General features: G+C 38.3%; 1 long non-coding RNA gene across 1 annotated transcript in view; it reads right to left on the reverse strand.

Annotated features, from left to right (window-relative positions):
* Positions 1 to 14,896, reverse strand: part of LOC122683573 — a 56,364-nt gene that overhangs the window by 24,107 nt on the left and 17,361 nt on the right. The window contains exon 2 of the long non-coding RNA XR_006337784.1: positions 5,236 to 5,333. This is a non-coding gene — a long non-coding RNA (uncharacterized LOC122683573). The remainder of the gene's footprint in view (positions 1 to 5,235; positions 5,334 to 14,896) is intronic.

Consider the following 14,896-nt stretch of genomic DNA (forward strand, 5'->3'; position numbering starts at 1 on the left):
TTATGAAAAAAATTGATGCAGAATTTCAATAAGGGCAAAAGAGATTTCACTTGGAATACATAAAATGCCAACATTACTGCTTAAGTATGACATATATGCAAGGCATATATGACCACATGCGATTTTATGGTTTCTAGGAAATACTGGGCATCAAAACAGTTTTCTTCAATAAGGCAATTCTGTAATAATGGTGTCACTTATTTATTTATTCATTCTTTCATTCAATAAAAGGTTGATGTGTTGTACATTTCCAGGGAGCATCAGTGATATCATCATCTATGTGGATAGTACCCTTGAAGCGTACAGGACACGACCTTCGCAACCATATTCAGTTTGATCAACAACATAAACTGGGTGAGTCCACGCTTGGCACTGAGAACAGTGCAGTGAGCAAGGCAGATTCGGATCAGACCCCTGTAAAGCTTTATTTCAGATGAAGTCAGACAAAAAACGAGTAGCTACAAAAACCAAATGAATATAAACTGAGATGAGTCCTAGAAGTATAGGGATGGGATAGCACAAGGACCTCTAACAAGGGCTACTAAGAAAGAAATTCGGAGGAAGCAATATTCAAGTTGAAGCATAAAGGATAAGTTTCCTTATGGATGTGAAAACGGGTTAGCAAAGGATGTTTCAGGAAGAGGGAAGGATATTTCAGAAAGGAAAAACAACAGCAACAAATCACATCACGAAAGATATGGGATAGCCAAGGAACTGAAGTGTAGCTGGGAAATGGAGGAGACAGGACTGAAGGGGGAGTCAGGGGCAGTGCCCTGTAGTGAGGTCACGCTTGTGCATATGGAGAAGACATCTGACACTGACGAAATACATGTGGCTGATGATATGAGGACTCTTTCAGTAGAACAAGTGAGAGACAGCGGTGGCTTGTCTAGGGCAATGCCGAAAAAGGTGAGAAGAAGTAGACAGATAAAAGAGGTTTTCTACTGAAATGTCTTAACCTAACTTCATTCTGCTATTTGTTGGCCAGTACTGTGAATTATTTTGACCTTTGCATGCTCTTAAGATAGTATTAAACATCAACTATTGTCAGTGATTCTGTGAAGAGCAGAATTATTTGAAGTTAACATCAAAGACCATTGCAATCAAGTGTTGGGTTTGCCTATTAATATGTCATAATGACAATAAAACAGTCATTACACTCTCATTCATCAGAAATCTATTTGACAACCTAAAATTTAATCCCTCTTTACTCTTCCATAACATGGAGTATCTACTCATTTGAGATTGTGGTGAAGATGCAAAGAGATGATACATACCTAAAGCACTCATCACAATGTCTGCTATACCATATTTGTTGTTGGATATTTTTTACTACTGCTATTATTCATACTTATGATGGGAGTCTGGGGTGAGAATTAATCACCGTTTTTCCTCTGAGTTGGCTGGGCACCAAAATTTTGGGAAAGAGATACAGCAGTTAAATCAAGAGAGATAGAAATATTAGCTTTATCACCAATGTTGCTGAATTTAAGAACATGATTGGCTTTTCTGCCCACTTGCACCAAATCTAGCAATGGATACCCTTAACTGAAGGAAACCTTTATATTTACACCTCGAAATTGCTCTTGTGCCTCCATCAGGAACACAGAGGCTTCGAGCAAGACCAGGACCCTGCCCTGATTCTGGTATGCTTATGTCATGGAAGAAGTGAACAGTACACTTTCACTCTTCCCTGGAACCAGAGAGGGGAGGAATTGAGAGCAAGGATCCTGGAGTTTGATTGAGTGACTATACCTGGCTGTGCCATTCATCAGCCAAGCAGACATACAAGTCCCTCAGAGCTTCTATGAGTTAATCTCCTCACCTAGAAGATGGGAATGATAAAGTGCTACCTCACAGGACTGCTGTGAGGATTAAAGAAATGAAAATGTTGGTATCTGGCACGTAGAAATATGTTTGCCATGACCAGCATCTAAAAAAAAAAAGAGTACCGAAAATGCCGCACTCTATACTTTTCCAATCTCATCCACCAGAAAGATTACTGTTCTTCCCCAGGGGAAGAGCATACGAGAAGAAAATATTTCTGAAAGAGAAGGGAATACATATTTCCAGTGCAATCCCTTCCTGAGGCATGGGATGGGGGGTAAGCCCTTCCTCTATGCTGAAGATGAGGGAAGAGTAGGAGTTGACCTCCCATATAGTCTATCATGGACTTTCCTGGTGGCTCCGACGATCAACAATCTGCCTGCTACTCAGGAGACCTGGATTTGATCCCTGGATTGGGGAGATCCCCTGGAGAAGGGAATGGCTACCCACTCCAGTATTCCTGCTTGGAGAATCCCATGGACAGAGGAACCTGGTGGGCTACAGTCCATGGTGTTACAAAGAGTCAGACATGACTGAGCAACACACACACACACACACACACACACACACACACACCCTACTCTATCACTTGATACCTTGGCCTTCAGTCACACACACACACACACACACACACACACACACACACCCTACTCTATCACGTGATACCTTGGCCTTCAATCTGTCCTATCTGCCAGGTCCCTGTCTCTCCCTCCAACTACAAAGACAGGGATCTGTCACATTCATCAGTATATCCTCTTTATAACGTTGTACCATGTACTGTGCTTTGCATGCACTGTGCCATTTACAATCCGTGCCTGATGGATTTGAACACGAGCTTCTATGTCTGAGCTACCTTGTTTCTTAACTGACTTAATTATGAAGGGCTGCTGCTGAGTGGCAAAACACAGGCCCTGAGCAGGAAGAATGAGGTTCCCATTTGTCTGCTCCTTTCTTCAGACCCTGATTTTCAGGACTACCCAGAAAGCTGGGTGCCTAAAGCTAACAAAAATTTTCTTACCAAAAGGCAAACACTCTTTACATTTACATTCCTTGCTTCTGATTTTTGCCCTACTTTAAAATTCTTGGGTTTCTCTGTCCAAAGCAGAAACAAAGAATTTAGAAAAAGTTTATTATCTTGATATCTTTTATTACCTTGATATCTTTCCTTCATATATATGCTCATCAATTAGATTTAGCTACATGTATGACACAGAGGAAGGAATATTAGGTTGGTGCAAAAATAATTTTGGTTTTGCATTACTGAATTTTGCCATTTGATATTGGAATACATTCTTAAATAAATGTGGTTTGTTATACATTATTTTAACGTGCATTTCTTGCTTTATATTTTTTGCTAATGAATTATTCCTTGGTGTTTATTTTATATGTATTTTAGACTAGGGAAATGATGTTAGACAAAAATCAATTCAAATGATCTTATTTGAGCACAAAATGGGTCATAAAGCAGTGGAGACAACTATGACTTCAACAATGCATTTGGCCCAGAAACTTTTAATGAACATACAGTGCACTGGAGGTTCAAGTAGTTTTGCAAAGTAGATTAGAGCCGTGAAGATGAGGAGTGCAGCAGAGGCTAGCCATTGGAAGTGTACAACGACCAACTGAGAGGATCACTGAAGCTAATCCTCTTTCAACTACATGCAAAGTTGCTGAAGAACTCAACATCGACCATCCTATGGTCATTTGGCATTTGAAGCAAATTGGAAAGATGAAAAAACTGATAAATGGGTGTCTCAAGAGCTGACTGCAAATCAAATAAACAGTTTCTTTTAGAAGTGTCATTTTCTCTTACCCTATGCAACAGCTCTATGCAACAACAATGTGAATTTTATGTAACAACCAGTGATGACCAGTTCAGTGGCTGGACTGAGAACAATCTCCAAAGCCAAACTTGCACCAATAAAAGTGTCATGGGCACTGTTTCATGGTTTGCTGCTAGTTTAATCCACTGCAGCTTTCTGAATCCTAGTGAAACCATTACATCTGAGAAGTATGCTCAGCAAATCAATGAGATGCACAAAAAACTACAACTCCTGCAATCAGTGGTGGTCAACAAAAAGGGCCCAATTCTTTTCTGTGACCTGGCTGCATATCACACAACCAATGCTTCAAAAGGTGAACAAACTGGGCTACAATTTTTGTCTGAGGTGCAATATCCATGTGACCTCTGTCCAACTGACTACCACTTCTTCAAGCATCTTGACAACTTTTTGTACGGAAAATGCTTCCACAACCAGCAGGATGCAGAAAAAGCTATCCAAGACTTCATCGAATCCCAAAGCATAAGTTTTTATGCTATAGTAATAAACAAACTAATTTCTCATTGGCAAAAATGTGTTGATTGTAATGGTTCTTATTTTGATTAATAAACATGTGTTTGAGCCTAGTTACAGTGATTTAAAACTTAGCATCCATAAATAATTACTTTTGCACCAACCTAATAGTTTCTTTCATTTGTACTATTTATTCACTGAGACCATTTATTTGTTATTTACTATTTGCCCTCCCCAATTACAGTGTATGTTCAATGGGACTTTATCTAATATTTTGTCTGGCTCTTGGATGCCATGGTTTTATGCCACAGTTTAGTTAAACTGTGACCAGCTGGCCAAATCCAACATACTGCCTGCTTTGTAAATAAAGTTTTATGGGGAAACTATCAGATCTGTGTGTTCACATATTGTCTTTAACTGCTTTTGCCCTATAACACCTGACCTGAGAAGTTGTGACAAAGATTGGGTGGCCCTCAAAACCTTTTACTATGTGGTTGGCTCACTACAGAAAATGTTGGTTAATCTCTGGCATTAACTACTAACTGATGCATTCTAAGTATTTAAACACTTGCAGAATGAAGGAGTGAGTGAATCAATAAACATATAACCTATATAGATAGAGAGTAGAAAATACAGATAGATAAAATAGTGTGTTAAAGGGATAGGACTATGCTTAAAAACTGTTTTTCTTTTTAAATCTTGTAATATTTAAGAACGTCATTTTTTAAAGCAGATGCAGAATTTTAAAATACCACCACTTCTGTAGATTGCTGGGAATATTGAGTTCTTGTGGCTCAAGAACTGCTTCAAATATAGATTACTGAGCCTTTTGCCCATGCTTTCATTTTTAGTTCAAAAGCCAAGCACCCTCATTCCTAATTATCCTTCTAACTGTGAGCTAACAGTGGGGTAAGCCAGCCCATGGGGATTACTTGAGAAGCTATTTCCACAGTCAATGATGCGAGTTGTTCAAACATGAGTGGATCAGAAACAGACCTGACTTATGGAGTAATGTAAATAATATTTACCAAACTGGTCATTTATCAAAATTAAATTGATCCAAGACCCCACGAGGCTTGGTTATCTTAGTCTCTACTCCAGACATAACATTTACCTGATAACTCACAAAGCTCCCAGGCCAGCTCCATCCTCCTTAGCTTGGCATTTCTTACTTGGACCTTTCAAAGAAGCCTTCTTTGTTTAAACTTAAATCTGTTAAACAAGAAAAAGCAGTGAGCCTTTACATTTTTAAAAGATCAAGAAAAGAAAAGAGGAGAAAGAGACACTTTATTTGTTTCACACAAGGATGAAAATTGGTCTCGCTCACTGACTCCATCCATCTCCAGGTTCCTCTGAGTATGGTAACAGGATTTTTAAAGCTATTTGCTCATTTGCTTAATGCTCCTTTAGGGGGCTTTCCAATGAGTAACACAGCCCAAAAAGAGGAGAAACAATCTATTCACCAAAAGGCTGCATTTTTAAAAGACATTTTGCATACTCCATTTCACAAAAAAACAATGGTTGCAAGAGCTCTGGGACATTAATTTTTCAAAGGCAAAATATTCATCTTTAATGCACATGGCCATAGGTTCAAAAAGCAATGTTAAGTTTGTGTATGTTGGCTGGAGTAACGCTATTTAAGACTTCCTCCTAGTTCTCCACTTCAGAACAGTTTCATCCAACAGTGTTCAGCGTGTTGCTTTGCATTTCAAAGCCCTAAAATCAAATGTAATCAAGGTTCCAGGGTGGCTTTCAATGTAGAAGGCATGTGTTTAAGTGGATTTATAGGTATTTACATCCTTAATGAACACTGGTGTCATTTTTTCTAAAGTAACTCAACAACATGGTGTAAATTATTTGATCTTTTTTTTTTTTTTTTTTTGCCAAAAGTAAGTAAAAGATCACAGTGCCCTAGAAAGCGGCCTGACCATCTGAGTGACCTCATTAAACATGGCTGCACCATCTAGCCCAGAGTTCCCATCTATAATTAATCATGAAAATGGCTAGACTAAGTAGAACTCAATTATGATGAAGGGTCAAATTTTTGAAGACAAAGTTGAAATGATTCTGAGGCTCAGGGTGATACAGCTCTTTGTAAAGTTTCACTTCAGAATTGACCTTTCTTGAGTGGAGAAGCGGAAAGTCTTAGACTGAACAAGGAAAGGCAGCAATTCTAGAAAAAACAGCAATGATGTATATGAACCCACACGGAGAATGAAGAGACCAAGTAGGACAGAATGCCAGAGACATTCAAAAAGTCATGCAAACAGAAATGGTGCAGGGATGCTAGTTGTGAATCTACTTCATAAGGGACATATTTTTTGAGGCCAATAACATCTTTCTACACAGTTTCAAATGTAGGATATCACTTAAGCCTCTTTCTGCTCCATATCTAAATCTATACGAAGTCCAGCAGCCGTGTACTCTGCTTTTACTAGATTAAGCATATCCAGATGATTTTAATAAAGTTTTAAAAGGACATTAGTTTCCTGCTATTTCAATGAAAACCACTTGCAAGATGAATTTAAAGCAACAGATCTATTGCATGTCAACACATGCTCTCTTTATGCAAATACACCACTTTTCTCAAACAGCCAACAAAACAAAACACGGACACAATCATCAAGTGCATGAGACACAGGAGAAAAATGTCATTGTTGTAAATGTTTATGGGTAAAAAAAAAATGGAGAGTGTGATGGGTGCCAGGGTAAGCTGCCCAGATTTCCAGGATGAAGACTGAGGTTCTTATTACTTCAATGGCTAAAAGCACTCAGCATCTGTTCGAGTTCCTCTCTCTGGGAATTGTCAGCCAAGCAGTATCTTTTTAAAATTGTTTTATTGCAATATAGTTGATTTACAATGTTGTGTCTCACTTGTGTAGCATATTGATTCAGTTATACATATATATCTACTTATTCTTTTTCAGATTCTTTCCCCATATACGTTATTACAGAATACTGAGGAGAGTTTCCTGTACTAAGCAGTAGGTCCTTGTTGCCTGTCTATTTTATATGTAGTAGTTTGTGTATGTTAATCCCAAGCTCCTGGTCTATAATATCCCTCCTACCTCACATCTCCCCTTTGGTAACAATGTTTGTTCTTGAAATCTGTGAGTTTGTTCCTATTTTGTAAATAAGCTCATTTATATAATTTCTTTTAAAAATTAGATTCTGCATATTAGTAATATGTGATATTTGTCTTTGTCTGACATATTTCACTTAGTATGATCATCTCTAGATCCATCATGCTACTGTAAATGGCATTATTTTGTTCTTTTTATGGCTGAGTAATATCCCATTATATACACACACACACCCACACCCACACACACATATTCTTTACCCATTCCTCTGTTGATGGACATTTAGGTTGCTTCCATATCTTGGCTATTGTAAATAGTGCTGCAATGAAACACTGGGGTGCATATATCTTTTCTTTTACTTTTTTTTTTTTTTTAATTTTTTTATTAGTTGGAGGCTAATTACTTCACAACATTTCAGTGGGTTTTGTCATACATTGATATGAATCAGCCATAGATTTACACTTATTCCCCATCCCGATCCCCCCCTCCCACCTCCCTCTCCACCCGATTCCTCTGGGTCTTCCCAGTGCACCAGGCCGGAGCACTTGTCTCATGCATCCCACCTGGGCTGGTGATCTGTTTCACCATAGATAGTATACATGCTGTTCTTTTGAAACATCCCACCCTCACCTTCTCCCACAGAGTTCAAAAGTCTGTTCTGTATTTCTGTGTCTCTTTTTCTGTTTTGCATATAGGGTTATCGTTACCATCTTTCTAAATTCCATATATATGTGTTAGTATGCTGTAATGTTCTTTATCTTTCTGGCTTACTTCACTCTGTATAAGGGGCTCCAGTTTCATCCATCTCATTAGGACTGGTTCAAATGAATTCTTTTTGACGGCTGAGTAAAATTCCATGGTGTATATGTACCACAGCTTCCTTATCCATTCATCTGCTGATGGGCATCTAGGTTGCTTCCATGTCCTGGCTATTATAAACAGTGCTGCGATGAACATTGGGGTGCATGTGTCTCTTTCAGATGTGGTTTCCTCAGTGTGTATGCCCAGAAGTGGGATTGCTGGGTCATATGGCAGTTCTATTTCCAGTTTTTTAAGGAATCTCCACACTGTTTTCCATAGTGGCTGTACTAGTTTGCATTCCCACCAACAGTGTAAGAGGGTTCCCTTTTCTCCACAGCCTCTCCAGCATTTATTGCTTGTAGACTTTTGGATAGCAGCCATCCTGACTGGTGTGTAATGGTACCTACCTCATTGTGGTTTTGATTTGCATTTCTCTAATAATGAGTGATGTTGAGCACCTTTTCATGTGTTTGTTAGCCATCTGTATGTCTTCTTTGGAGAAATGTCTGTTTAGTTCTCTGGCCCATTTTTTGATTGGGTCATTTATTTTTCTGGAATTGAGCTTCAGGAGTTGCTTGTATATTTTTGAGATTAATCCTTTGTCTGTTTCTTCATTTGCTATTATTTTCTCCCAATCTGACGGCTGTCTTTTCACCTTACTTATAGTTTCTTTTGTAGTGCAAAAGCTTTTAAGTTTCATTAGATCCCATTGGTTTAGTTTTGCTTTTATTTCCAATATTCTGGGAGGTGGGTCATAGAGGATCTTGCTGTGATTTATGTCGGAGAGTGTTTTGCCTATGTTCTCCTCTAGGAGTTTTATAGTTTCTGGTCTTACATTTAGATCTTTAATCCATTTTGAGTTTATTTTTGTGTATGGTGTTAGAAAGTGTTCTAGTTTCATTCTTTTACAAGTGGTTGACCAGTTTTCCCAGCACCACTTGTTAAAGAGGTTGTCTTTTTTCCATTGTATATCCTTGCCTCCTTTGTCTTAGGAGTATATCTACCTAAAGAAACAAAAGACCTATACATAGAAAACTATAAAACACTGATGAAAGAAATCAAAGAGGACACAAACAGATGGAGAAACATACCGTGTTCATGGATTGGAAGAATCAATATTGTCAAAATGGCTATTCTACCCAAAGCAATCTATAGATTCAATGCAATCCCTATCAAGCTACCAACGGTATTTTTCACAGAACTAGACCAAAGAATTTCACAATTTGTATGGAAATACAAAAAACCTCGAATAGCCAAAGTAATCTTGAAAAAGAAGAATGGAACTGGAGGAATCAACCTGCCTGACTTCAGACTCTACTACAAAGCCACAGTCATCAAGACAGTGTGGTACTGGCACAAAGACAGAAATATAGACCAATGGAACAGAATAGAAAGCCCAGAGATAAATCCACGAACCTATGGACACCTTATCTTTGACAAAGGAGGCAAGGATATATCTTTTCAAATTATGGTTTTCTTCAGATACATGCCCAGATGTGGAATTGCTGGATCATATATGGTATTCTTAGTTTAAGGAACCGCTTACTGTTCTCCATAATGGTTTCCCTGGTAGCTCAGATGGTAAACAGTCTGCCTGCAATACTGTAGACCTAGGTTCAATCCCTGGGTCTGCAAGATCCCCTGGAGAAAGAAATGGCAACCCACTCCAGTATTCTTGCCTGGAAAATCCCATGGATGGAGGAGCCTTCCAGGCTTGGAGGGCTACAGCCCATGGGGTCGCAAAGAGTCAGACATAACTTTTTTTTTTTTCTCACTGTTCTTCATAGCAGCTGTACCAATTTATATTCCCACCAATAGGGCAGGAAGGTTCCCTTTCCTCCACACCATCTCCAGCACTTATGGTTTGTAGACTTTTTGATGATAGCCATTCTGACCAGTGTGAGGTGATACAAAGAAAATCTTTTCCAAGGTTATACCTGTTCTCTGGAGACAGCTCACAATTCAAAGACAGATCAATATGTGTATGTATATGTGAAGGGGAGGGTAGTGAGAGGTGTATAAAGTCATGGTTCCCTGAGATCAGGTGACCTGAGGAGCCATTCTAGTTGGGAGTTACTGAAACCTTCCTTGTCACTACAGTGCATTCCAGCATCTCCTTGGGCCCAGTTCAACTTCCTGTAATCTCCCACGGGGTTTACTCTCAAGAGCCCTGCATGCAAATCTCTAAGCCAATTTCCCAGGGAAGCCAACCTAAGAGGGTGAAGACTATTCCTTCCTAATGTCTCTCTCATTGATTTTATTTTTAACTTTTTATTATGGAAACATCAAATATATACAAAAGTCAAGAAAAGAACACAACTCATCAAATTTATAAACATTTTGCCATTCTGGTTTCATCTAATCTTTGTTAAAACTATATTCTTTTAAAGTAAATAATTTCACCCATAAATACTTCACTATGTATTTAACATATAAAGGTTTGGTTTTTTTTTTTTGAGGCAATAATCATGCCATTATTATAAGATATAAATTAATTGTAATTCCTTAAAGCCACCTAAAACCCAATATGTATCCAATATTCCTTAGTTGTTTCCATTTTTTTAGAGTACACATTGATTTGCAATTTTTTTTATCAAGAGGCTCTTTAGTTCCTCTTCACTTTCTGCCATTAGAGTGGGATATCATCTGCATATCTGAAGTGGCTATTTCTCCAAGCAATCTTGATTCCAGCTTGTGACTCATCCAGCCCAGCATGATGTACTCTGCATATAAATTAAATAAGCACGGTGACAATATACAGCCTTGTTGTACTCTTTTTCCAATTTTGAACCAGACAGTTGTTTCGTGTTTGGTTTTAACTGCTGTTTCTTGACCCACATACAGGTTCCTCAGGAGACAGGTAAGGTGGTCTAGTACTACCAGGTCTTCAAGAACTTTCCACAGTTTGTTGTGACTCACACAGTCAAAAGCTTTAGCTTAGTCAACGAAGCAGCAGAATTTTTTCTGGAACTTCCTTGCTTTTTCTATCACCCAACAAATGTTGGCAATTTGATCTCTGTTCCTCTGTCTTTTCTAAATCCAGTTTACACATCTCAAAGTTCTCTGTTCACATACTGCTGAAGGTTAGCTTGAAGGATTTTTGGCATAACTTTGTGCGCATGTGAAATGAGCACAACTGTATGAAGTTTGAACATTCTTTGGCATTGACCTTCTTTGGGATTGGAATGAAAACTGAACCTTTTCCAGTCCTGTGACCACTACTGAGTTTTCCAAATTTGCTGGCATATTCAGTGCAGCACTTTAACAGCATCATCTTTTAGTATTTGAAATAGCTTAGCTGGAATTCCATCACCTCTACTATCTTTCTTTGTAGTAATGCTTCTTAAAGCCCACTTGACTTTATACTCCAGGATTTCTGGCTCTAGGTGAGTGACTACACCATCGTAGTTATCTGGGTCATTAAGATCTTTTTTGTAAAGTTCTTCTATTCTTGCCATCTCTTCTTAATCTCTTCTATGTCTGTTACGTTGTTACCTTTGCTGTCCTTTATCATGCCAATCCTTGCATGAAATGTTCCCTTGATAGCTCCAATTTTCTTGAAGAGATCTGTAGTCTTTCCCATTCTGTTGTTTTCCTCTATTTCTTTGCATTGTTCATTTAATAAGGCCTTTTTATCTCTCCTTGCTATTCTCTGGAATTTTGCATTCAGTTGGATCTATCTTTCCCTTTGTCCTGTGCCTTTTGCTTCTCTTCTTTCCTCAGATATTTACAAGGGCTACTCAGACAACCACTTTGCCTTCTTGCATTTTTCTTTGGAAAAGTTTTGGTCACTGCCTTCTGTACAATGTTATGAATCTCTGTCCATAGTTCTTCATGCACTCTAAGAGATCTATCCCATGAATCTATTTATCACCTCCACTGTATAATCATAAGGAATTTGATTTAGGTCATACCTGAATGGCCTAGAGGTTTTTCCCTATTTTCTTCAATTTAAGCCGGAATTTTGCAATGAAAAGCTCATGATCTGAGCTACAGTTAGATCCAGGTCTTTTTTTTTTTTTTTCTTACTGACTATATAGAGCTTATCCATCTTTGGCTGCCAAAAATATAATGAATGAATCTGATTTCAGCATCCACTATGGTAATGTCCATGTGTAGATCCATCTCTTGGGTTGTGGAAAAAGTGTATTTGCTATGACCAGTGTGTTCTCTTGACCAAACTCTTAGCCTTTCCCCTGCTTCATTTTGTACTCCAAGGCCTGTTATAAACTTGCCTGTTATTCTGGGTATCTCTTGACTTCCTACTTTTGCATTCCAATCTCCTCTGATGAAAAAGACATCTTTTTTTTTTTTTTTTTGGTGTTCATTCCAGAAGATGTTGTAGGTCTTCACAGAATGTTCAACTTCTTTGACATCAGTGTTGAAGCACAGACGTGGATTACTGTGATGTTGAATGGTTTGCCTTGGAAACAAATTGTGATCATTCTGTCATTTTTGACACTGCACTCTACTGCATTTTGGACTCTTCTGTTGACTATGAAGGTTACTCCATTTTTTCTAAGGAATTCTTGCCAACAGTAGTAGATATAATGGTCATCAGAATTAAATTCACCCATTCCCGTGCATTTCAGTTCCCTGATTCCTAAGATGTCGATGATCAGTCTTCCCATTTCCTGCTTGACCACATCCAATTTACCTTGATTCATGGACCTAACATTCAAGATGCCTATACAATATTGTTCTTTACAACATCAGATTTTACTTTCACCACCAGACACATCGACAGTTGAGCATCTTCCTGCTTTGGTCCAGCTGCTTCATTCTTACTTGAGCTATTAGTGATATCCCTCCACCCTTCCCTAGGACTGAACACTTTCTGACCTGGGTAACAGAGGTTGGGGGTGGGGGGCGGTGTGGTAGTCATCTTCCAGCATCATATCTTTTCACCTTTTCATACTGTTCATAGGGTTCTCCATGCAAGAACACTAGAGTGGGCTGCCATATCCTTCTCCAGTAGACCACGTGTTGTCAGACTCTTTACTATGACCCATTTGTCTTGGGTGGCCCTGCACGGCATGGCTCATAGCGTCATTGAGTTACACAAGCCCTTTTGCCATGACAAGTCTGTGATCCATGAAGGGGCCTAAAGCTAACACATTATAAATCAATTATATCTCAACAGAAACAAAAAAAATCCGTATTTTCGAAGAAGCCTTACACAAATCTCCTAACCAGAATTAGTCTTTCTCTGAATTCTCAAAATACTTGTGCAACATATGGCAGCAGCAAAGACATAGACTCTGAGTCACTGTTCTGCAGGTTACCAGCAATAGGACTTTCTTATCTACAAAATGGGAATAATGTGGCATTTACCCAGATAAAATTTTTCTGAGGGTTAAACAAGAGAATGAAGGCATATGCTATTAATTCTAAACTCTTAAATTTAAGGCTTCTATAGAATTCATCTTTGTGGTTTCTGATGAGTCTCTTACAGTTTTGAACACAATATATTCAAAACTGTACAAGATTTATGTTTGCTAGAACATTACACTCAACTTTTGACTGAAATTCTGGATCATTTGTTATCTCCTTAACATATTGAGAAGATAAGTTATCTATACCGTTAGAGGGAAATCCTGTGTTTTAGGATATAATCATTGATCCTAAGTGTGCCCTTATATGCTAGATGGGCTTTGGAAGGTCACTTACCCTCTCGAGCTGTTTTCAGATCTGTGAAACTTAAGGCATTGGTCTAAATCAGTGACTCTCAAAAAAATGTCCTAGATTGCCAAGAACTTAAAAAAAATCAGTTTTCCTATTATTTAAGAGACTTTTTCTTTAAGAAAGCAATCAGCACTAGTTCAAGTAACAATCTATGATCTTCCTACTTTTTATAATCAAAGTCATATAAAAATGATTTTATTTGCTTATGCAACCTTAATCAAAAGTAAGTAGACTGATTTTCCCCTGAGCTTTCTGTAATACTGAACCACAGTACTTAGCCACAAATTGTACCATAAGTGACATAAGTTGGCAACTGCTGTTCTTAATCATTTTTATGGTTCCCTTTTGCTTGCAAAAACTGGGATGCTCCAAGATAAATCAGGCCATTTAACTTTCAGTTCTTTTATGGCATTGTCATGTTTTCTATATGTGCTTATATACTTTTTGTTATTGTTGTAAAGGGACCAAAGACATGGAATCCAGTGTGGGGTACATTTCTAAGCCTGAGTGACAAGTGGGCATCATCTAGATAAGTAATGGGATAAGAGAGTGGAATAGAAACAGTGACTTGAGCAGAAGGAACTGGTATATACGCCTAAACACAAGAGATAACCAGAGAAACTTTGGTACTTTGGGTAATTTACTCTGTGTGCATACACATTTGTACTGTATAATGATGTAAAATGTATTTCTATGCATTGAGGTCAAAAAAGTTTGCTCACCATGACTTCAGACTTCAGGAAGCTTTCTTTAAAAGGCTGCTACAAGTCACCATGGGATATAGGTGGTAGATATCAACAAAGCAGCACAAATCCATCTCTCCCACTAAAGCATGAGGCTCAGAAGAGCATGTCCTAATGCTGATAACCTAAGAGTCTACCAACAAGTTCAAACTGAAAGAAGGACTTCCTTCAGAAGACCCAGAAATGGGCTGCTTCAGAGAGATGCATCAGTTTACTGCATCTTGTGTTTGTCAGTGGTAGTTCTGGGCCATTTCTGTGGTGTTACATATTTGTGATCTCTTCAACTTCCTGTGGCTCAGTCACTTTTCTGCTTAGCATCTACCATGGGAGAGCTGGGACTTGCCATCTGGGCCGGGAACTTCAAAGATGTGTTTTGGTTTACATTCTGTTACAATGAGGTCAATGCAAATTGTTTCTATGTTGTTGTTGTTGTTTTAATTTATTTTACTTATTTTTGGAAGAA

The sequence above is a fragment of the Cervus elaphus genome, chromosome 1 (assembly GCF_910594005.1).
Source record: "Cervus elaphus chromosome 1, mCerEla1.1, whole genome shotgun sequence".
Classification (NCBI taxonomy): Eukaryota; Metazoa; Chordata; class Mammalia; order Artiodactyla; family Cervidae; genus Cervus; species Cervus elaphus.